We start from the raw sequence: 24193 nt of genomic DNA, 5'->3' as shown, positions 1-24193 counted from the left end.
ACTCAGAATGGGTTCCCACATTGGCAGAGCATGAGGTGTGCCATGATGGGAGATAAGGTTTTATCCACCATACTTTTCTAACCAGCGAGGAAGCCATGAGTTATGTAAGGATGACCCATTGGTACCTGTAGGAAACAGGGCTCCTCCTTGACTTTAGCTTCAGAGCCCAGAAGGGCTTCAGAGCAGACCTCAGAGGGTCAGCTGAGCAAATGTGTGAACAGAATATCACGGGCAGGAGCATGTCTTTCCCATCCTAGACAGCACTGCAGCCAAAGAACAGTCCTAGGTTCTTCCCTCAGTCCCTAGGGAAGTGGGGTAATGACCTAAGAGATCCAGTCCTGTGTGTGGTCTCTTCAAAGTCCTGGTATCTAGAGACATCAAGAGGGCATCCCATGTACTTCCCTTTAAGCTACTAATAGCACCAGGGAACAAAACTAAAAGCAACAATAGCCAAACAACAAAAACAAAAAGAAAACAAAAGAACAAGACACCTCAACCAACAAAAACCACAGAGAGGTGATTTTCTTGGGCAGTATCACAATGTCTTTGAACACTCACTGGTACAACATTCTATGGCCTCTAAGCGAGGGCCAGGAAGGCCTTCCACACTTGTAAGGGTTTGATTGGACGCCTGAATTCTCCAGCACAAAGACAGGTAGCACACAGGCTGTTGAACAGATGGGGTGGTTTTGATAGCCCTTGTTTTTCAAAGAGAAAGCTCATGTATAGTTCTACTTTGCCATGTCCCATTTTAACTTCTAGTGACATTCTTTACCTACTTTAGTTTTTAATATGCAGAACCCAGGTTTTTGGCATATCAGGCCACAGACAGCCACTGTTCTGGGACTTTGTTAATGGTGGGGCTATGGCCAAGTGCCCTGTGAATTATTTATGGCAGGGCCATTTTCAAGCTGTAGCTATGGATGTCTGAAACTGTCAATCAACACGGGAGTGGGGTATCGACGTATGGGGATCCAGGGGCCCAGGTCGACCTCTCTACTTTGAAGACAGACACTCAGCCATTAGCAAAGTCTGCACTACGAATATGGATTGGTTTGTTTAAAAATGACTAATGACATCTTGCTCCTCAGTCTTTTATATGAAAAGTATTAAAATCAAAGGCAAGCCAGTCATGGAAGTACACTGCAGCCCTGCAATCCCTGCAGTTCAGGGTAGAGGCAGGAGGATCAGGCACTTGAGGCTGTCCTTGTCTACAGTGGGTTCAGGGCAGTCTGGGCTACTGTGACCCTGTCTGAATAAAGCAGAATAAGAACACAGAAGCAGGTGACAAAGACAGAGGCAAGAAGAAGCCATCTCAAAATCGCAGAGTGGAAATATTTGTGGCTGAAGACACGTTTCAGCCTGACAGCTTTGAGGCCACTAGAGGCCATGTATGAAGGAAGATGCTCGTGGAACATCACCCTACGGACCGAGTATGGGCTTCTGGAAACTGTTACAGGTGGCCAAAGGGAGGCCTGTTAGTAACGATAGCATGATCAGAGTGCTCTCTGAGAATGGAGTCCCTGCACACGAGGTTTTCACGTACAAGGCAGGCACCAGCGTTGCTGTTGCTCATCATGAGGACAGCTCACTCTGGATGCATCCACATCACCATGATTGTGGAGGTGGTTCTCCTGGGGTGAAGCTCGTCCCTCGCCCTCTGGACGTGTTGACTGCTGGGGCTTCCCCAAGGAGAGAATCTTGACTGTACAATTTGTGGTAGTGGGGACTTGGCATTCACACCCTCTCCTTTAAAAATCATTGCGAATAATTATAATCATTTAACAGTTATAAAAGCTATAAAATAATTATAAACACAAATACGTAAAAAAGAAAAATTCACGTGTTACTCCAAACTACAATAGCAGCTGTCCAGAAAAAAAAAGAACAACAACAACAACAACCCCCCCCAAAAAAAACCCCAAACAACCGTAAAACATTGTTTTTGGGGCCAGTGAGATGGCTCGGTGGGTAAAGACACTTGCCATGAAGGCCCGATTTTCATTCCCAGGTTTCATTCCCAGGACCCACTTGATGCAAGGAGAGAACTGATACCTGAAAGTTAACCTCTAGTTTGTCACTGTGGCTCCTCTCCTCAAGTGTGTGTGTGCATGCACACATGTGTGCTCACACACACAAATATACACATACACCAACATATACACAGACATACACAAACACATGCATGTAGTCTGTTACTACTACCTCTTCCAAAGTTAAACAAAATGTTTTTTTTAAATCAATGCTTATCCAAAGCTTCAGTTAAAACATTTTGGCCTCACTCTCTCAGTCCCTGTCCCAACAGCCTCTTGGTCCTTACTTGTGAAGGAGCTGTCAAACACCTGGCCGGAAGCTGGAAAAAGTCTGCATGTGACAGTCTCAGAGAGAGCACGGCAAATTGGCTTTCGCTTTTCAATTTTCAGCAAATTGACTAGAGATCACCGGTGAAGTCACAGCTCCTCTGCTGACAAGTTACTTGTCCTGTGCACAGCAGAGGTGACCCAAGGCACTGTGAGCCTCTGCTGTTCTTTGAGGGGAGAAGCTGGAGTCGGTTGCCGTGGGGCATCCGGTTTCTTCTGGTCTACTCACCCGGGCCAGCGGGGCTTGTAGGCTGAGCTGCAGCTTGCTGTGAGACTCGGGTTTCTCTTCCTCTCTTGAAGGCCCATGCTGTCGTGGAGGTCCCTGGTCTGTTTGGTGACAGAGACACACGCTCACATGCTCAGAGGAATGAGCAGGGCACACGTGAAGGCTGCAGGTGCCACGGCAGGAGGAACTGTCTGGCGGTCCTGGTTTGAGCTCTGAGGAGGGGGAAGACGGGGAAGGACTGGGAAGAAATCCTGCCAAGTGTGTGTTCTTCCAGCAACTGGTAGGCCTCATGCGTCTAGCAAGGCTGCGGAGAAGCACGAGTAGGGAGCAGGTGGCCATGGCTGTGACCCTCCACACACATAGAAGAACCCTCTAGAAATGGCATCTGCAGTTGTCTGTTGCTAGTGGCTCCCCCTTCGAAGTCTGAAAGAAGTTGAGGGAAGCAACATGAATATAAGAAAGAACTATTCTTTCCAATTCAACCGTCTGGCAGGCGTGACAACAAACCTCTTTAATCCCAGTGCTCTGCAGACAGAGGCAAGAGAACATTTGTGAGTTAAAGGCCAGCCTGGTCTACTTAGCAAGTTACATAGCGAGACACTGTCTTATAAAAGCAAACGAACCTTCTCTCATCTTTTCTGCCTTCTACTCTGGCCACTGAAGGAGCATTATACTACTTTATACTGAAGAGAGAGTTGGAACAGGGGCAGGCTAGGAAGCTGCAGAGAAAAGCTGAAAGGATTTTACTATTTATCTCAAAGTTATTAATTATCACATCTAAAGTAATTACATGCAAGGTGTACATAGTTTCTTTCTGTTAGTCTATCGAATGGGCATCTGGGTGCATTCTGGAGAAACTTAGTAGCGGAGTCCGGTGCATTGACAACAGAAAGGTGTCAGCCCACACTGTTTGCACTGTGATGTCTCAAAGACATCACTGTGCGCCTTAGCCATCTGTAAGGCTGTTGAAAAGCAAGTGGTGATTCCGAAGCTCTGGAAGTCTATGCTTCAGACAAGCTCTGCAGGTTGGGGCCTGTGTGCTGTGAACAGCTGAGATACACACAGACCCTCATTTTATACTGTCCTAGCAATGTCACAGCAGTGCCACACCACCGAGGTCTCATGGAGGTTCATCCATATAACCAATATGTTATCTCACTATTTTTAAAATATTTTATTTATATGTATGTATATGGGCATGTCTCCATGTGTATATGTACATATGTGTATATGTGCATGTGTGTATATGTGCATATGTGTATATGTACATATGTGTATATGTGCATATGTGTATATGTGCATATGTGTATATGTGCATAGGTGTATATGTACATATGTGTATATGTGCATATGTGTGCAGGTACTCATGGAGGCCAGAAGAGGATGTCAGACCCTAAATTAGTCACTTCTCTATTGCTGTGATAAAATACCATGACCAAGGCAACTTATAAAAGTAAGCATTTTTCTTAGTTAGGGTTTCTATTGCTGTGAAGAGACACCACAACCATGGCAACTCTTTAAAGGAAAATGTTTAATTGGGTCTGGTTTACAGTTTCAGAGGTTTTATTCCGTTATCATCATGGCAGAAAATGTGGCAGCATCCAGGCAGACATGGTGCTGGAGAAGGAGCCGAGAGTTCTATATCTTGAATCACAGGCAGCAGAAGGAGGCTGTACCACTAGGCCTATCTTGATGCATATATGAAACGTCAAAGCCTGCCCCTATAGTGACACACTTTCTCTCACAAGATACTCCAACATGGCTACACTTCCTAACAGTGTCATTTCCTATGGGCCAGGCATCTAAACAGGAGCCTATGAGGGCCACTCCTGCATAAGTTACCACACGGTTTAACTGGCTACAGTTCAGAAGGTTAGACTCCAGAGGGTTTGCATCCATGGAGAGAAACACGGTATAGGATCAGCTAAGGGCTCACTCACGGCATTGACATCTCAAAGCCTGTCCAAAGTGACACATCTCCTCCAACAAGGCCACTTCCTAGTCCTTCCTACACCGTTCCACCAATTGGGGACCTAGTATTAAAATGTATGAGCCCATGGACCATTCTCATTCAAATTACCTGAGGATAGAGTTGCAGGCAGTATGACCTCCCAACATAGGAGCTGGGAATTTAACTCGGGTCCTCTTCAAAAGTAGGAAATGTTCTAATTGCTGAACCACCTCTTGAGTCCTACAACTAATATTTAATGGGCGTCTCGTGTGACTTTGCAGTATCCTTAGGTACTGAAGAGTTAACAGTTTATTAAAATTGAACAAACAAAAACAGCAGCATCCTGCCCGTGTGGAATATTTGGGATAGGATTTTGCTGTGTGTCCAGGTTGGCCTTGAACTCATCCTTGTTACCCTGTCTTTTTTATTTTGAGACATTGTCTCTCAAGTTAGTTCTGGCTCATTATAGCTTCCTAAGTATTGGGACTACAGGTAAGCGACAATGCCCCGCCCTCATATAGAAGTTATAACCTCATGAGAATGGTAGTCAAAAAATTTGTGTCTGTCTGTCTGTCTGTATGTCTTCTTTGTTTTTCAAGACAGGGTTTCTCGGTGTACTCCTGGCTGTCCTGGAACTCACTTTGTAGACTAGGCTGGTCTCAAACTCATAGTGATCTGTCTACCTCTGTGTTTCGAGTGTTCAGACTAAAGGCAGCTCCACCACCCCCTGGCAGCTTTCCATTTTTATAACAAAGTAGCCGAGATAATCGGTTTAAAAGAAGGAGAGGTTTATCTTGGCTGTGGCTTCAGGAGATTCAGTCCATGGTCATTCAACCTTGTGGCTTTGTGCCTTATGGTGGCAATACCTTATGGTAGAAGAGGCTGGCTCACTGACAGAAGCTAAAAGCAAGGAGAGGGACTCCCAGAGAATGGGGTCTCAATGTCTCCTATAAGGGTCTCTGTGATGAGAGGCTTATAATGCAAACACACACAAGAGGCAAAAAATGCCGCCTTAAGCATGAAGAAGATGAAGAGGTCTTCAGGCTAGCAGACATTGCAGTGTGGCATTTGACATTCAGGGAAGCATCATGCCACAGATAACAAAGTATCTGGAAACAGAGGGAAAAGGTTACCATGAAACAAGGGGAACAGAAGAAAGATGGGGAGAAGGCACCTGGCTAGTGCATCCTGAAAGGACACACAGGCACAGGAACAGGCACACACATGCACATGCATATATACACACACACACACACATGCATACATACACACACATGCACATGCATACACACACACATGCACATGCATACACACACACACACACACACACACACACACACACACATGCACGAGTGCGTGCGCTCATACAAGCCAGATGTTGAAGGACAAAAGATGCCTTATTTCTTCCCCAGTGTCTGTAGCAGCTGGAATAGTTTGCCCTCCCAGGGAAGCAGGGAGCCTACCTGGGTGAGGTCAGACACCCCTTCTTCTGATCCCCCCCCCCCCCCGCCAGGTTCCAGGAAATCTAAATCCTCCCTTTGGTAAAAACATTACTGCACCTGCTGGCTGATTCCTGGAACTCGTTAGGAACACTTTTCCTTCCGAAACTGGGAGATGGAAGTTTTAAAACAGCTATTGATTGGATATGATATTAAATGAAAGACATTCGCTAAAGTCTAATCAGTTAGTCAACAAGTGTACATGATTACTGCCAGATCCTGGTCCTGTCTGAAGATGGGGGTGGGGGGCAGAGAAAGAATGGATGGGCAAAGAAGCCTCGGGAGCCTCTCCACCAGGCTTCTAGGCAGGGCTAGCCACAAGGATAGGCTATTTACCTTGCATGGCTCCAAAGGAGGAATGTGTGTCCCACACATCTGTTCACTTGCCTGGCTTAGCGGGCGCCCTGCCATCTAGACATCTGATTCACATCAACTGTGTTTTTCATGAGTTTTCGACTTTTTTTTTTAAAGCAAGGCTGACGTCACTGTGAAGGAGCCTTTCTTTCTCAAAGGTTCCAACCAAGGTGCTTCTGGAAGTGACTTCAGGGAAGAGCTTCAGAAACAGCTGTTTGACTGCCCTCTCCTCCAGGGGACAGGCTTGCCTGCTAGGGGTGAAAGATATAAGGTACTTTCATCTGATCACAAACTTGACAATCCATAGTTAGCAATGAGGTTCTAGAATGTGGAAGTGTATAGGATGAAGACAATTTTAAGTTAGTTATTTAATAAAATGAAAGTTGTAACACAGAGTGATTTAGGCATTTGATTTTCTTTCTAATATTTTTCTCCCTGAAAATGAATGTATCGTAAGTTTACTTCAAAATGTTAGGTGACATTTTTGGTGAACCAGTTTTTATTTTGTTCTGTTGTCAGACAGGGTCTTGGGGTACATAGTTGATCTGGTCTCAGTCTCATGATCCTCCTGCATTAGTCCCCTTTGGGACATTGGGATTATAGATGCATGCTGCCACTCCTGACTGACTGTGTTTCTAAATTATAATTGTATTCAATTAAAGTAGAAGATTTAAACCAAATCAAACAATAAGACCAAATCAAGCCAAAAATTCTTTTATTTTAACATTTTTATTGGTTATTTTATTTATTTACATTTCAAATGTTATCCCCTTCCCTGGTTTCTCTTCACAAACCCCTGTCCCCTCCCCCATACTCCCTGCTTCTATGAGGGTGCTCTCAGAATACAAGGTCTGTATTAGGGTTCACTAAAGGAACATAACTAACAGGATGAATACATAAAATATATTTACACATATATAACATGTACATACACATACACACATGTTAATTAATTAACTTCAGAAATGTAAAAAATATAGTAGCTTTTCAGTCCAGGGGTCTGGATGTCTCTGCAGTCCCAACCTGGTGCTAGAGTCCTGGAAGGGTCTTAGAGAGCTGCGGGTTGTCAGTCTCTGGTGTAATCCTGAAGAAGCAGGTAGTAACAGGAAAGGAATGTCTCAGCAACAGGATAAGTGAGCTTGCCAGTAAGAGAGAGAGCAAGTAGGCAAAAAGGAAAAGCTTTGCTGGGTGAGGTGGCACGTGCCCTTAGCAATCTCAACACTTGTTTGGTGGTGGTGGTACACATTTAATCCTAGCACTTGGCATGCAGAATGCCATTCAGCAGGTGGATGTCTGTGAATTTGAGGCCAGTCGAGTCTGCAGATTAGTTCTAAGACAGCCAGAGCTGTGCAGAGACACCCTGTCTCAAACCAAACCAAACCAAACCAAACCAAACCCCAAACTTCCTTCTTCTGAGTTCTTTTATGTGGGCTGCCATTACAACTTGTGGCCCAAATTTAGGGTGGATTTTCCTACCTCAAACGATCTGGTCCAGAAACTCCCTCACAGGAGTGCCTAGCATTTGGATTTTAGTTCATTTCAGATGTAGTCACGTTAATAGTCAAGATTAGTCATCAGAAGATCTTTTGAGATTTTCTGTGTGCCTTGATGAATTTACTGTGTGTTTATAGCTCACATCTCTCTTTAGTGTGTGACATGTTATCACACATGTGGCCATGGATGTTTGGAGTTTTAGGGGAGACAGTACGGGGTCTGCTGTTTTTACACACCTGAAAGAAGTCATACCTAGGGGTCAGGCACTGCCTTTGTGGGGTAGACTTGCCCTTAGCTGACAGATAATGAGGAATTGCATCTAGGATAAAAGGGGATAGAATTTGGACACCAGAGAGAATCATCATCAAGGTAATGAAGAGCCCTCGGGGGACAGCACCCAACGTTTCTAAGAGGTGGCTGAGGTCAGCGATTCCACTCCTGGGTAGTAGGAGAAGCCAAGATCAGACCATAGCTGCTGGAAGCCACATACTCTCTCCCTCTATAGCTATGGTTACCTCAATGGTTGACAAACATATATATTAATTATAGGGCTTATTGTAAATATAAAGGCTGTGAGTGTGTCCTTTCATCTGGGAACTCAACTACCACAGGTGGGATAGGAACCCTGGGCTGGAATTTTTAAATATAAATACTACGCATTCTTAATTTGCCCATTGCTTCTTGGATGGGAACTATCACTTCCACTTCATATAAGAAGAGACCACGTAGGGTGGGCAATTTAATCATCACACACTCAGTAACCTTCAACCATTGTCTTTTTTTTTTGGTAAGTGGCCAACACACGCACATCTGACTCAGCCACAGGTTCTAGAGCCCTGTCCAAGAGCCCACAGAGTCAATACTCAGTATCCCTACTGCCCCAAGGAAGGATCGCAGGAGGTGCTCAGTTCAAGGCACTTTCTACAAGTCGAATGATTTTTGTCCCAGGTCTGAGAGGTTCTGCATGGGATGGAGAATGGAAACAGCGTTTTCATCTGTGACCCAGCCCCATTAAAGGTTGTATAAATACATGGAAGTTTAGAAAAACTGGCAGCAGTTGAAGGTTACTGAGTGTGTGGCGATCAAATATGAAGTAAAAATCAAATGCACAGAGGATGTGAGGCATCTGGCCCAGTGGGTAAGGCTACCGCTTCACCGCAGGCTTGCTTTGAACAAACACATCCTGCGCACAAGTGGGGGCAGGCAGTGAGCACTGCCTTTCGCCCAGACTCTACACCACTGTGTTATGAATCTGAGGGTTTTTTGAGTTTTTCAAGATAGGGTTTCTCTGTGCTGTCCTGACTGTCCTGAAACTCATTTTGTAGACCAGGCTGACCTTGAACTCATGGAGATTGGCCTGCCTCTGCCTCCCGAGTACTAGGATTAAAGGTATATGCCAGCACCATCTAGTATATATTTAGCTTTCTAATCTTATAGAAACACAACAAAGTATAAAAAACATAAAATTTTTAATATTTTCATACTGTCAATTTTAGAATGAGAGTAATAAATTAGTTTATCTTTGGGTTGTATTGTATTGGAATGTATGATTTTTATAAAGTGCTATATGAACTTATCAGTTGAGTTTCAGAAAAGAAAATTAGAGCTGGGTGGTAGTGGTGGTGCACACCTTTAATCCTAGCACTCAGAATGCAGAAGCAGGCAGATCTCTGAGTTCAAGGTCAGCCTGGGCTAAGATTGAGTTCCAGGACAGCCAGGGCTATACAGAGAGGCCTTGTCTCAAAGAGCAGCAGCAGCAACAATAACAAAACCCTCAAAAAATAAAAACAAAATCTTTCCATGACTTTGGTTTGGGATTAGAACAGTGTCTTAGTTAGGGTTTTACTGCTGTGAACAGACACCATGACCAAGGCAAGTCTTATGAATGACAACATTGAGGCTGGCTTACAGGTTCAGAGGTTCAGTCCATTATCATCAAGGTGAGAGCATGGCAGCATCCAGGCAGGCATGGTGCAGGAGGAGCTGAGAGTTCTGTCTTCATTCAAAAGAAGCCAGGAACAGACTGGGCATCCTCAGGCAGCTATGAGGAATGTCTCCAAGTCTACCCCCAGAGTGACACACTTCCTCCAACAAGGCCACATCTTCTAATAGTGCCACTCCCTGGGCCAAGCATATGCAAACCATCACAGACAGAATTTCAACGACTTCTGAAAGTGCCCCTGAGCCCGCCTCTGTCATTTTTATTACATGTTTATGTAAAGTGGTACTTTAGCCTTGATGATTATAAAATCAAAGTATTGACCTATTTTGGGAAATGGCAAAGAAATCCTACATCCTGTTATGTCCACAATTTTTTGACTGCTTTTTTTTTTTTTTAAAAGAATACCTTACAACTACTCTTTGACAACTTCATGTATATATAATGTATCCAGATCATATCCACCACAAACTGTGTCTCCCTCCCTCTCTCTCTCCCTTCCTCCCTCCCTCCCTCCCTTCCTGCCCTCCTTCCTTTCCTCCCTCTCTCCCTCCCTCCCTTCCAGGAACCCTTCTCCACTACTTCACCTTTTTATTTTAATCTCCTCTTCCCCCTTCTCCATTTTCTTCTTTTTAAAATTTATTTGATTTTACATGTGTGTATAAACTGTCACTGTCTTCAGACACACCAGCAGAGGGCATCGGATCCCATTTCAGATGATTGTGAGCCACCATGTGGTTGCTGGGATTTGAACTCAGGACCTCTGGAAGAGCAGTCAGCACTCTTAACTGCTGAGCCATCTCTCCAGTTCCCTCCATTTTCTTCTTAATAATTCACCTAGTCCAATTGGTGCTGCCTGAACGTGTGCCCATGTTGGACCGTGGCTAGAACATGGGAAGCCCTCCAGTAGCCACACCCTCCTCTCTCTCAGAATGGATTTCTAGTAGCTCCTTAGATAGGTGTGGAGCGTCCTGTGCCGGTCTCCCATCTCTGTTAGAATGTTGACTGCAGGTAACCACAGTTTCTATGAGCTACTGAGTGCAATAGCCACACGATCACATTACACAACACTTCTCACCCTCCTTCAGTCTTTACACTCTTTCTACCTCCACTTTCTTGTGGGAGTTTGAGCTATTGCTATCACTGTAATGCTGAATACTGGCCTTCGAGACCTGGTTGTCCAGGAGGTATGAGAGAATCTGGACACACACAAAGTGATGTTAAGTGACCTTGCTCCTTAATTTAAAATTATTGGCTGAATAAAGATTCTAATAGCCTGTAGCTGGGCAGAAGAGAGAGAGGTAGGTGGGGTTTTGGTTCCTGGGCTTGGAGTCTGAGGCAGGAGTCCGAAAACGAAAAGTGTTGGGGGGGGCATTATGGGGTAGGTGAGTCATGAAGACATGGTCATGAGGGCTGGCCAGTTGGAGTGAGGAGCTGCTCAGGTGGCAAGTTATAACTCGTGGTTATTGATAGGAAAGTAAATACTAGTATCTTAGAGGGTAGATATATGTCCAGCTCTAGAGTCTTAAAGGTTTATTACAAATATAATATAATAAAATAAATAAATAAATATAAAAGCTGTGTGTCTTTTATCTGGGAACTGAATGATCAAAGGCAGGGTAGAAACCCCCGATTGAGATGAAATATTTGCTACAACATTTCCTCAATATCCCCTGAACCTTGAAGAGGGTATTGATGAAGATGTTCCATCTAGGGCTGAATACTCAATAGTTATCTCTGTACTTTGACTAGTTACGAGTCTCTTCACTGACTGTTACAACTCTGTCCAAGGCTGAGCACAGCATAACCTATCAACACGAACATAAATATCGAGAGGGCAGTTTGAAAACAAGTCCATTTAGGAAAACAATCTGAGCAGGCTCTGTCCTCTGTAGCCATGGGGTTCTGACCGTGTTTACAGCCATGAGCGTCCTCCTGTGGAACAGACCTCAGATCAGATCACACTGTGTTCCAGCAGACACGGCTTGCCTGAAGATCACTTTTGTAGCATGTAAAGTCTACCTGTGAGTCCATTAGTGGCTGGTCTTCCCCAGCTACCTGCATATTACCTTCCAGCACTAAGAAAGTATCCAGGATGGAAGAAACTTTCACAAGAAGTTCTAGCTTGGTTTTTGTGTGTTCTGCAATCAAAGTGCGTTGTGTCTTTAGCAATAGGATTTTGCCATCTGGTACAGCAGACAACCAAGAGAAACAGTAATATCCTGTGTCCTTTTGACAAATCAGTGGCTGTTCTGACCAATAAGTTAAAGGAAGGTATCCAATGCCTGGCACCTAGTTTTCACTTAATAACCCATGTCTTCTAGTAAAACAGTTGTCCACCAGTGCAGAACACCTCTGTTCATACTCTATCTATCTATCTATCTATCTATCTATCTATCTATCTATCTATCTATCTATCTGAAGGATACTAGGGCCAAGTTCCATTCTCCACCCACAGTTCTTGGGAGGAGCAGCAACATTCTTGAAAAACAGCAGAATGTGCTGACTGATAGTCACCTGACCCTCTGATCCCATGGCCCTGTCCCATGCTCACTAGCCAAATAGATTCAAAGGCTAATATGCTTAGCCAACAAATTTAAATTATAATCTTTTAAATTTTGGAGCCTTTTTGGGTCGCCTCTCCTCTGGATGTAGGCCACCCTAGTGCACTGGACAAATAAACCTCTTGCTTTTGCATCGATCCTCAATCTCTTGTCTCATTCATGGGAGCCTCAAATAGATAAGACTCAATTTGGGTCTTATCTATCTATCTATCTATCTATCTATCTATCTATCCATCCATCCATCCATCCATGTATGTATGTATGTATGTGTGTGTCTTAGACAGGGTTTCTACTCCTGCACAAACATCATTACCAAGAAGCAAGTTGGGGAGGAAAGGGTTTATTCAGCTTACACTTCCACATTGATGTTCATCACCAAAGAAAGTCAAGTCTGGAACTTAAGCAGGTCAGGAAGCAGGAGCTAATGCAAAGGCCATGGTGGGATATTACTTACTGGATTACTTCTTCTGGGTTGCTCAGGTTGCTTTCTTATAAAACTCAGGACCACTAGCCCAGGAATGGCATCACCCACAGAGGGCTGCCCTACACCCCCCTATCACTAGTTGAAAAAAATGCCTTACAGATGGATCTTATAGAGGCATTTCCTCAACTGAGGCTTCTTTCTCTGTGATAACTCCAGCTTGTGTTAAGTTGACATACAAAACCAGCCAGTACAGTATGTATGTATGTATGTATGTATGTATGTATGTATGTATGTATGTATCTATTTATCTATCTATTTTGGAGACAGGGTCTCAATATGTATCTCTGGTTGTCCTGGAACTTGATTGCTCTGTATACCAGGCTGGTCTTGAACTCACAGAGATCCTCCTGCCTTTGCATCCTAAATGCTGTGGTTAAAGGCATGTACCACCACTCTTGGCCAAACTTCCTTTTTAAAAGCTAGACTTTTAATTAGACTTCAAAGCAGTAAGTTTCCATGGGGCTCCTCTAAACACCGTTAGAGAAGGTTTTAGTTACCCCTTCCCATTTCTGCCCCGCAAACTTTAACTCCCAGGGTTCGGGATCTCTACTTTAATGTCATGTGCATTCTACTTTTCTCCCCATACTTATGATCCCTACACAAAGAAACCCTATCCTGGCAAATCAAAGGGGGATAAAAAGATCACTTTCCTTATGCCTAAGTAAAATTCTGTGTGCATGTACAACATTTTTCATTATCTAGGCTGATTCTGTTTCCTACTTGTGAACATAGATGTGTAAATGTCTCTGTAGGAGGGCATGAAAATCTATGGGTAAATGCTCAGGAATGATATAGCTAGGTTACATGGGAATTTTATATTTAGCTTTTAAAGAGAGGGCCACATTGGTACCCATAGTGGCTGCATCAATAATCAATATGTTTCCACCAATGGTGTTCATCTTTCTCCACACCTTACCAGCATTTCCTGCCATTTTGTTCTTGGTAATAGCTATTCTGACTGAGATGGAATCTCTCTCTTTCTGTGTGTGTGTTTGTGTCTGTCTGTCTGTCTGTCTGTCTGTCTGTCTGTCTGTCTCTGTTTATACCAAGAGTGTGGGCCCTCTCACCCAAGGATTTGCAACGTAAGTGAGAGAATAAAATAGCATGAATTCTTTGAAGTCCTCTAAGGCAAAAGCATTTTATATAGTCATTGAAATGTCTGGTAAGATCTAGGGCAGTAAACATATTCAGAGCAACAGTTCTGAAACCTTGTACAAATGGTTGTACAATCCCTGAACAAGGAAACATTGATGTTGACATTTGGAAATGCACAGAGGCTATTGTAAAAAGAGCCTGTGAAGAGGGGATAAACTCCCCTTTAGTTATTTTGTAGTCTGAACTAAAGTAATATATTGTTTGGACACTCTTAGGAGGACTATTACACACACAAACACACACACATACACACACATACACACACACACAACAACACACACATACATACACATACATACACATACATACACATACACACACATACACATACACACAACAACACATACACACCCACATACACACACATATACACACACATACACACCCACATATACACACACACACATACACACACATACACACACACACACATACACACCCACATATACACACACACACACACACACACACACACACACACACTTGGTAGGGTGAGTTGAATCCGATGCTGCTCTGGCTTCTCAGCAGTCCTGACATTGATGAGCCTTCTGGCCCCTGGGGTCCACCCAAGTGGACCTGAGTCTGATGTTCATCACCTGGGTTTGGCCCAGCAGAAGGCCAGACTGCAGTGTAAGTGGGAAGTGGATGCCTTTACACAGGGCTTGGCTGTCCTAGAGACCCCTTAGTTTCTTGTTTTCTCTTACAGCAGGGCTCACCCAATACGTACTGATTAATGGTCTTTTCATGGAGAAAATTAAAATAGGCCCAACTTCTAGTAGAGGAAAACTTGTAACTTGAAAATATAGAACCTTCCATTAGTTCCTGAAATTCCTCTATTTTTGTAATTCATAGAAAGGCAAAGAGTAAATTTTGACTGTTACATGATCTCAGGGGCATACATGTTAACATGGAAACAACCAAAGCCTCCAACCCAGGCTCCCAATCCTACGGTGATTCCTCAAGCCCTTTGCATTTTATAAAAACCTATTTTATTTATATGAGTACACTGTAGAAGAGGATATTGAATTTTATTACAGATGGTTGTGAGCCACCACCTGGCTGCTGGGAATTGAACTCAGGACCTCTGGAAGAACAGTCAGTACTCTTAACCACTGAGCCATCTCTCTAGCCTTCACCCTTTGCATTTTTATATTGACTAAACAGACTGAACTAGATATTCAATTATATGGATGACATTCTTTTCTCCTAATTATTTAAGACATATTATTACTCAACAACAAATTTGCTGTAGTCTCAGCATAAAACTTTTCAAACAATGCACCCTCTATTACTGAAAAACAGCAAACCAAAACAAAACAACTGGATCAGGCTCACTGGGCACACCCTTATGTGCTTATTACTTGCTAAAGACTCAGCTGCGTTCTTTAATTTACTTTCTGGAGACTTTTGGTTAAATTCCACAGGAAACATAACACCCAAAGCAGAGCTTTATCAGTTTCTTGAATAGAGCTGCAGCTAAAATCGAAGCTCATAGAGTTAAATCCTTATTTCCTTATCAACTCCTTATCTTTTTCCTCATCTCCTACAGAAATTATAATCAACGAGGAAGCAGTATTACAAGAATTTATGCATGTCGGAATTTCTGCAGCCATCTGTAACTCCAGGAAATTATGGGATTGATAATGATGGGAAAGACACGTCTTAAACAACAAACTGTTAAAGAGCCTGCTAAAGTCATTGTGCCATTTAATAATGCAGAGTAATTACTTGTGTCATACTGGAAATAACTGGCATTAACATGTCACTTGGGATTTAGAACCATTATCCTAAAGATCCTCTATATGAGTTTTTGAAGATACCTCATGGGTATTGACTAAAATTACATTTAAATATCCTATAGCAACTGCTTTTAATGCATTTACATCTGGCTCTTCCAGGACAAGGAGCTTATGCTTTATATACACATCCCACGTGCTCTGCCCAAAATACTGTGTGCACCGCAGGTTGTGCAGCTCAACAGTATAAACATGTGGTATTCGATTAGCTTCTATGAGATGTTCTTCAACCACTGATACTGTAACTGACGGTGCATTCTCAAGCTGTTTCACGCCTAGAAACTGCAAAACCTAAACCCAACCCACTACTCATGTTATTTTTACAATCATTTCCCTCCCTTCAACCTTCATAAGACAACAATATCAACATTTTTTTTTATAACTTATGTCTTTGCTCATTCTGACTTTCCAGGTCTGTTAACATCTGCTAATGCTTAAGCAGATGCTCTGGCCTCCTTCTCACCCCAGTACTTCCCCCCTCCACCTCCCCAGGACCCGGCACAACAAATATTCCAACCTCACCTTCTCCTTCTTCTTTCACCCCACTGCCCTCTGCTGGCTGAATAAATCCTCGAGGGCTAAAATCTAATGCCATTTGGTAGATACTACTAAGAGCTCAGAATGTTAAATAGAAAGATCTAGGGATTAATCAACGGGAAGGACCAGATGTTTTTCTAACATCAGGGAAAGTTTATGCTTATGTCTTTCTAGAAAATGAATGAAGTCCCAGTTGGCTCCCACTCTGGTGCATCTAACCAGGTGGCATCCCAGAGACCACCAGATAAGTGAAGCATTTGAAGAGAGACAACAAGCCCAACAAGGGGCCACATCAAGACTTCAACTCATCAAACTGAGACACTGGGAAGACAACAAGGGCACAACGCTATCCACCCCCAAATGATTATGTGCACTGACTATGCTATGTGTTAATTCTCAGCTTGTCAACCCAGACTCCAGATGCTTTTTGTGTGGAGTTACACCTGTGACAGGAGACAGCATGTTACTGTTCTGCTGTGTCGAGGACCGTTTTTATTCTAGTCCCATCAGTGATAACTGGAATACAAAAAGAGGTTTAAAGATGCTCTGTGTGATTAGTCAAACTACTAATGTCACAAAAAAAATTAGCAGAAGTTAATTAAGAGGTGGGTGAATCGAGACCCATCACAGTTCTTTCTTCTTTCAAAAATAGAGCTAGTATAAATTATTTGTTGCTCAAGCACAATTCCCTGGCTTGTGCTTGCTTTAAAGTGTTAGATTTCTATAAAGCTTTATATGGCCAAACTGATGTGTATAAAGAGATGAAAACCTCTCAGGTGACCTTTGAATAGCCAACGTGGTTAAAACAGCTTTCCTTTCCTTTGGTCCCCTGGTGGCTAGTCTCACAATTCTGTGACATTTGCCTCTAGTAGTGAGACAAACCATGCAGGTTATGCATTCAATCTTGACCTCCATTACAGCCACAATCTTGTTAAAAAACAAAAACAAAAACAGGGAGGTGAGATGAAAAAGGTAAGAGGCACAGAGGACTCCGAGCTCACAGAGAAACGCTGGTAGAATCTGGATTGTTAAGCACAGCAGGTTGTTCCTTCAAGGGAAGGAGTGCAATACCTGTTTTCTACCCAGAAGGCTAGGAGTGGATGTGCTCTGTAGCCTGGTGACCTTTGTACTGTGTGGCTATGTGGCTAGAGACATTTCCGGTACCAGATTCTCCCCAGACCCTTATCATCAGTTTGTTTTTTCTCATCAACCTATAGGACCTATCTTTGTGGACTTTTCAAATAGTTTCGATGTAGTCATGTCCGGTCTGTATTTGGCTTTCTTGGTTCCTCAAGGAGAGGTATGTGCTATGTTGCACTTGTGGGATTGTGTTTGTTATCACCAGAATAGTTTTCACTAAGTTTTGTTGTGCTTAAATATGCCTAAAATAAACTCTGCGGAGTCAGACTTCTGAAGTTTGAACCAACACCGGCTACTGTATTGAGTTGTGCTGAGCCGAAATGCATTCTTCCCTTCTGTGGCTTTTCTCTCTGCAGCCTGTTAAAGTTGTAGAGACCCCTGAAAGATGTCCTGGAGCTGGAGTTACAGGTACTGAACAACTCAGATCCTCTGAAAAAACAGCAAGCACTCAGTTGTTTTCTACATCTCCAGTGTCTGTCTGTCTGTCTCTGTGTACATGTCTGTCTGTTTACATGTCTATCTTTCTATCTGTCTATCTATCTGTCTGTTTATCTATCTATCTATCTATCTATCTATCTATCTATCTATCTATCTATCTATTTATCTATCTATCCATCCATCCATCCATCCATCCATCCATCCATCCATCTACCTACCTTCCTACCTACCTACATACCTAGCTACCTACCTATCTACCTAGCTAGCCAGCCATCCAGCCATCCAGCCAGCCAGCCACCCATCCATCCATCCATCCATCCATCCATCCATCCATCCATCCATCCATCCATCCATCTATCTATCCATCTATCTATCTATCTATCTATCCATCTAACGTCTGTCAAAGATAAAGTTTCACCATGCAGCCCTGGCTGGCCTTGGATTCACTATGTAGACAGGGCAGGAGCTCAAAGAGATCTATCTGCCTTTGACTCTAGTACTGAAACTAAAGGATCACACCAACACACTTGACATATTTTAAAAAGACTCATTTTGTTTATAATTATTTGTAAGCCTGTGTATCCATGTGTGGGTTAGTGCATGTGAATGCCAGTGTCCAAGGAGCCCAGAGGTGCTGGATCCTCCACATCTGGAGCTATTAGAGGTTGCATGCCAGCTGGTGCGGGTACCGGGAGTTAGACTTGGATCCTCAGCTGGTGCAGGTGCCGGGAGTTAGACTTCAGGTGTGTGTTTGGGGTCTCTGATCCTCTGGAAAAGAATGAGAGATATATCCAGTTTCATTTTTTTCTACATTTGTTGGTGATGGTGTCTTTCTCCATTGTGTCTTTTTGGCATCGTTGTCAAAAACCAGGTGGTTGTAGTTGTGTGGCCTTGTATCTGACTCCTCCATTCTATTCTGGAGTTGTCACTACAATCTGTAGTATTTCAAGCTTCTTCAGTACTTTAACTAAACAAGTTACTTATACGTGTGGGCGTGTATCTGTGTGAGTGTAAGCAGTAGGGGTGTTCTAGGAAGACCAGAACAGGGAGTTATAGGTCACCTGACTTTGGTGCTGAAAGCTGAATTCCGGTCATTTTCAACAGTATTGCATGCTCTTAACCCCTCAACCCTCGAGTCTCCTCTTCAGGACTTTTAATATGAAAGGATGTTGGATTCTGCTAAAAGCACATTCTACACCTATTGAGATGACCATGTAATTTTCGTGTCATTTATTGAACTTTTCTTGTGTCCGGGAATAAAGCTCACATGAGTGCATGTTTTATTTTATTTTATTTTCTAAAAAGGGTAGGATGGAACAGGTGGATGAACAGTTAGTTCTGAGCTGGAGTATGGGGATTAGCTTTGCAGAGCTGGGGGTGGGGAAGTAGGGGTTGGGGTGAACCGTGCTGCTCTAGATGTCAGAAACTTGGGTGAAGAGTTTGTAATGGGTGTGTGGGGTATGGATATTGGAGTGCACACATATGAAATAGGGACTTGGAGGTAGGGAACGTGACTTGGCAAGCCTCACCAAGCCTTACTGAAGGAAGCCTCAGGGTCTCAAAAACCAGGAGCTCTAGGGATGCTGCCCCCTCATGGAGACTTCATTAGCAACGAACTATCAGCACACTTCCACAGACCAGCCTCATTTTCCCTGTGGGCCACAGGCACATAGAACCTCATTGGCTTCAGTTCAGATCCTCAGCCCGCATCGCTGCTCTTCCATGATGGACAGCTCCGTCTTCACATTTTCCAGGTTGGCCCATGCTGTCCCATCCTCTTTGGCCAGTGAGTCCATGCTCAGGCTGACAGAGAGGCTTTAAGTCCAGGCTGCAGGACCTAAAGATTGAGACATTAGGACGCCAGGATGTTGGTACCACTGAGGAGCACCCAAATTGGGGAGGCAAAAGTGAAGGACTTCTGTCCAGCTCGGGGAGGGTGAGAGGCAGATGCTGGGATGTAGGCGCATGTGGAACATCAAGTGGTGTAGGTCCTGCGAGCTTCAGTGCATGCTGGAAGTTAGGGAAGAGGACAGGGCTTCAGCGACTAGAATGGACATCCGAATTCCGTTTGCAAGTATTGTTGAAATTTTTGTGTCTATGTTCATCAGAAAAACTGATCTATAATCTGCCCCCTCCCCACCTCATATGTGTGCACCCCAATACTCATACCCCACACACCCATTACGAACTCTTCACCCAAGCTTTGTGAAAGGAGTTTGGTAATGTTCTTATCTTTTTTATGTTGTGGAATAGAGAAGCATTGGTTTTAGCTTTTTTGTTTGTTTTGTTGAGACAGAGTTTCTCTGTGTAGCCCAGGCTACCTCAGAACTCACTCTGTAGACTTTGAACTCACAGAGATCTGCCTGTTTCTGCTCCCTGAAGATTGAGAATAAAGGCCTACACTTCCACTGTGCAGAGGTTTTAGCTTTTATTTGAAGGTGTAGTAAAATTAATCAGTGAATTTCATCTGGGCCTAAACTTTGAATTGAGAGATTTAAAATTGCTACATCAATAGCACTGGCCTTCTGTTTTCTTTTTAATTATGTGTCTATGTGCACATACATGATGAGCTCAGTGGCTGCTGAAGCCAGAAGAGGGAATTGGATCCCCTTGAACTGTGAGTACCGGGAACTGAACTCAGGGTTCTCTCCAAGAGCAGTATGCACTGTTAACCATTGAATCTCTCCAGTCTCTCACCATGACTCACACTTCTCTGTAAAAAAAAAAAAAAAAAAAATTAAATCATCTTGCATCTTGGTTGAGTTTTGGTAGGTCTGGTAGGTCTTATGTAGCTAGACGCTAAACATCCTTTTTTTTTTTTTTTTTTTTTTTTTGATTTTAGATTTTCCAATTTAGTGGAAGAGACCTTATGGCTTTCTTTATAAATTTTTATACTTATTGTATTATCAGAGTTCTCTAGAGAAACTAGAATGAACATATGTATATATACACACACACATATATATGCATATATATGTTGAACATTTTCTTTCTCTCCTTTTTTGAGACAGGGGTGCTTTTTGTAACCCTGGCTGTCCTAGAACTCACTCTGTAGACCAGGATAGCCTCTGCCTCCTGAGTACAGGTCTTCAGTTGCTTGGTTAGAGTTTTCCCAGAATAGTTTTTATTTTTTGAGGCTATTGTAAAAGTTGTTTTTCCCTGACTTATTTCTCAGTTGTTTTGTATATAGGAGGGCTGTTGGTTGGGGGGTGAGTTCTAGAAAAGCGTCGGGCCCCAGGCGCCGGTCCCATGTGCAGGAGCTCCGTGAGGCGCGGCTTCTTCGCCAAAGGTCAAGAGGATTTGGCTTTGTAACTGTCTTCCCATCCATGGCTGAGGTTGATGCCGCCGTGACTGCAAGGCCTCAGTCCATTGATGGCAGGGTCGCAGAGCCAAAACGTGCTGTAGCAAGAGAGGAGTCTGGAAAACCAGGAGTCCACGTGACTGTGAAGAAGCTGTTTGTTGGTGGAATTAAGGAACACCACCTTAGAGATTACTTTGAAGAACATGGAAAAATCAGTACTATTGAGATAATTACTGATAGGCAGTCTGGGAAGAATAGAGACTTTGTCTTTGTTACTTTGGATGACCATGATCCTGTGGATAAAATTGTCTTGGAAAAGTATCCCACCATAAATGGTCACAATGCAGAAGTTAGAAAGGCATTGTCTCCACAAGAAATGCAGGAAGTCCAAAGTTCTAGGAGTAGAAGAGGAGAAAATTTTGGTTTTGGGGATTCTCGGGGTGGCCGTGGCAATTTTGAACCAGAGCCAGGAAGAATTTTAGGGGGGATCTGATGAATACGGAGGTGGACGTGGATTTGGGGGTGGCTGTAATGGAGGAGGAAGAGGAGGATATGGTGGTGGAGGGCCAGGATATGGCACCAGGGTGGGGGCTACGGAGGTGGTTATGACAGCTCTGGGGGGGGGATTACAGAAGTGGAAATTACAGTGATTTTGGAAATTATAACCAGCAGCTTTCTAACTATGGTCCACTGAGGAGTGGAAACTTTGGTGGTGGCAGGGACATGGGAGGACCACGTGGTGGAGGGAACTGTGGTCCTGGAGGGAGTGGGGGAAGTAGGGGAAGTGGGGGCTATGGTGGGAGGAGCTGATATTGAGCTTCTTCCTACGTACCATGGGCTTCCCTGTATGAGAGCCCAGAGGTAACAGGACAGCTCCAGGTTATCCAAATAGCACGGCTAAGGGAACTCTTTATCTCAGTCATGCATTAACACACAGCAATATGGCAGGAGACACCAGAGCAGATGCACACAGCCATTTTGTGAATGGATTGGCTTGCTTGATACCTTACTGTGGAGGAAGGGTTGTAAAAAACACCTTTGAGGTAGTTTCTTAGCTTTTTAATTGTTCTTTCTAGTGCTCTTTGTAAGAGTGTAGAAGCATTCCTTCTTTGATAATGCTAAATTTGTAGGTTTCAGGTGATGTGTGAAACCTTTTAAAAAGATTTTTCTCAAAAAGGTTTGAAAAGCTATTAGCCAGGATCATGGTGTAATATCACATAAAGTTTTTCCTTTAAAAATTTAAGTGCGTATGTAGAGTTAAGAAGCTGTTGTACATTTATGATTTAATAAAATAATTCTAAAGGGAAAAAAAGGAGGGCTGCTGATTTCTGTGTATTAATTTTGTATCCCGCTATTTGCAGACAGTGTTTATCAGCAGCCCACTGGTGGAGTTTTTAGGGTCTTTTATTTATAAGCTTATACCACCCACAAATAAAGACCTCTTCCTTTCCTATTTGTATCTCCTTCAGTTGTCTTATTGTTGTAGCCAAGACTGTAACTACTATATTGAATATGGAGAGAACAGGCAGCCTTGTCTTGTTCTGGATTTTAGTAGAATTGCTTTGAGTTTTTATCCATTTAATTTGATGTTGGTTATAGGCTTGCTGTAAATTTCCTTTATTATGTTTAGGTATGTGTCTTTGATCCCTAATCCCTCCAAGACTTCTATCATGAAGGATTTTGTCAAAGGCCTTTCCTCCATCTAATGAGATGATCATGTATTTTTTATTTTTGTATCTGTTTATATGGTGAATTAGATTTGCCAATTTGTTTGTGTTGAAAGATGCCTATATTTCTGGGATAAAATCTATTTGATTACAGTGAATAATCTATTTGACGTGTTCTTGGATTCAGTCTGCGAGTGCTTTATTAAGAATTATTGCATGTGCATTTATAAGATAAATCATTGGATTTTGTTGTTGTTGAGTCTTTCTGTGCTTTAGGACTCAGAGTAGCCATGACCTTATAAAAAGAACACAAATGTTCTTTCTGTTTGTATTTTGTGAAGCAATTTGAGGAATATTGGTTTTGAAAGCCTGGTAGAATTCTGAGCTCAAACCATCTGGCCCTGTGTTTTGCTTTTCTGTTTTTGATTGGTTGATAGACTTTTAATCACTGTTTCCATTTCACCAGAGGTTATAGGGCTGATAAATTGCTTCTATAATTTAACTCTGATAAGTGGTATGAACATAGAAAATTGTTTCTTTTAAATTTTCCAATTTGGTGGCGTGCAGGTTTATAAAGCATAACCTTATGATTCTCTGGATTTTCTTGGTGCCTATTGTTATGTTTTCCTTTTTGCCTTTGATTTTGTTATTTTGGATATTTGCTTTCTGCCTTTTAGTTAATTTGGCTAAGAGTTTGTCAATCTTACTGACTTTCTTAAAGAACCAACTCTTAGTTTCATTGATTCTTTGTATCTTGCTTGTTTCTATTTTATTGATTTTAGCCCTGAGATTATTTCTTGCCATCTAATCCCTTTGAGTGATTAATTCTTGATGTTCTATAGCTTTCTAGTGTGTTGTTAATGTATTAATATTATATTTTTTCCCAATTTTTTAAAGAAGGAAAGGTAGGTAGTGATGAATTAGCCTCTTAGAACAGCCTTTCTTGTGTCCTGTAAGTTTGGATATGTTGTGTTTTTATTTGAATCCAATTCTAGAAAGATTTTAATTCCTTTCTTAATTTTTGTCTTGACCCATTTTTCATTCAGTGGTGATTTGTCCTGTTTTCATGAGTTTGTAAACTTTTTGTTGTGGTTGATATCCAGCTTTAATTCATGGTAGCCAGATATAATGAAGAGTATTTCCATATTCTTGACTGTGGTGAAACTTGCTTTGTGTCCAAGTATGTGATAATTCTGGAAAAAGTTCCATGAGGTGCTGTGAGGAAGGTATATATTATTTTGTGTTTGGGTGAAATTTTCTGTAAATATCTGTTAGGCCCATTTGATTT

The 24193-nt window shown here is 42.7% G+C and overlaps 1 pseudogene across 1 annotated transcript; it reads left to right on the top strand.

The window, feature by feature from the left end:
• The first annotated feature begins 19802 nt into the window (after positions 1-19802).
• LOC308422917 (heterogeneous nuclear ribonucleoproteins A2/B1-like) lies at positions 19803-22048 on the top strand (annotated as a pseudogene). The gene is made up of 2 exons: positions 19803-19873; positions 21128-22048. The product of its transcript is annotated as a heterogeneous nuclear ribonucleoproteins A2/B1-like (transcript).
• The last annotated feature ends 2145 nt before the right edge of the window (positions 22049-24193 follow it).

The sequence above is a fragment of the Micromys minutus genome (assembly GCF_963924665.1).
Source record: "Micromys minutus genome assembly, chromosome: 7".
Lineage (NCBI taxonomy): Eukaryota > Metazoa > Chordata > Mammalia > Rodentia > Muridae > Micromys > Micromys minutus.
This window is presented reverse-complemented; position numbering and strand designations above follow the sequence as displayed.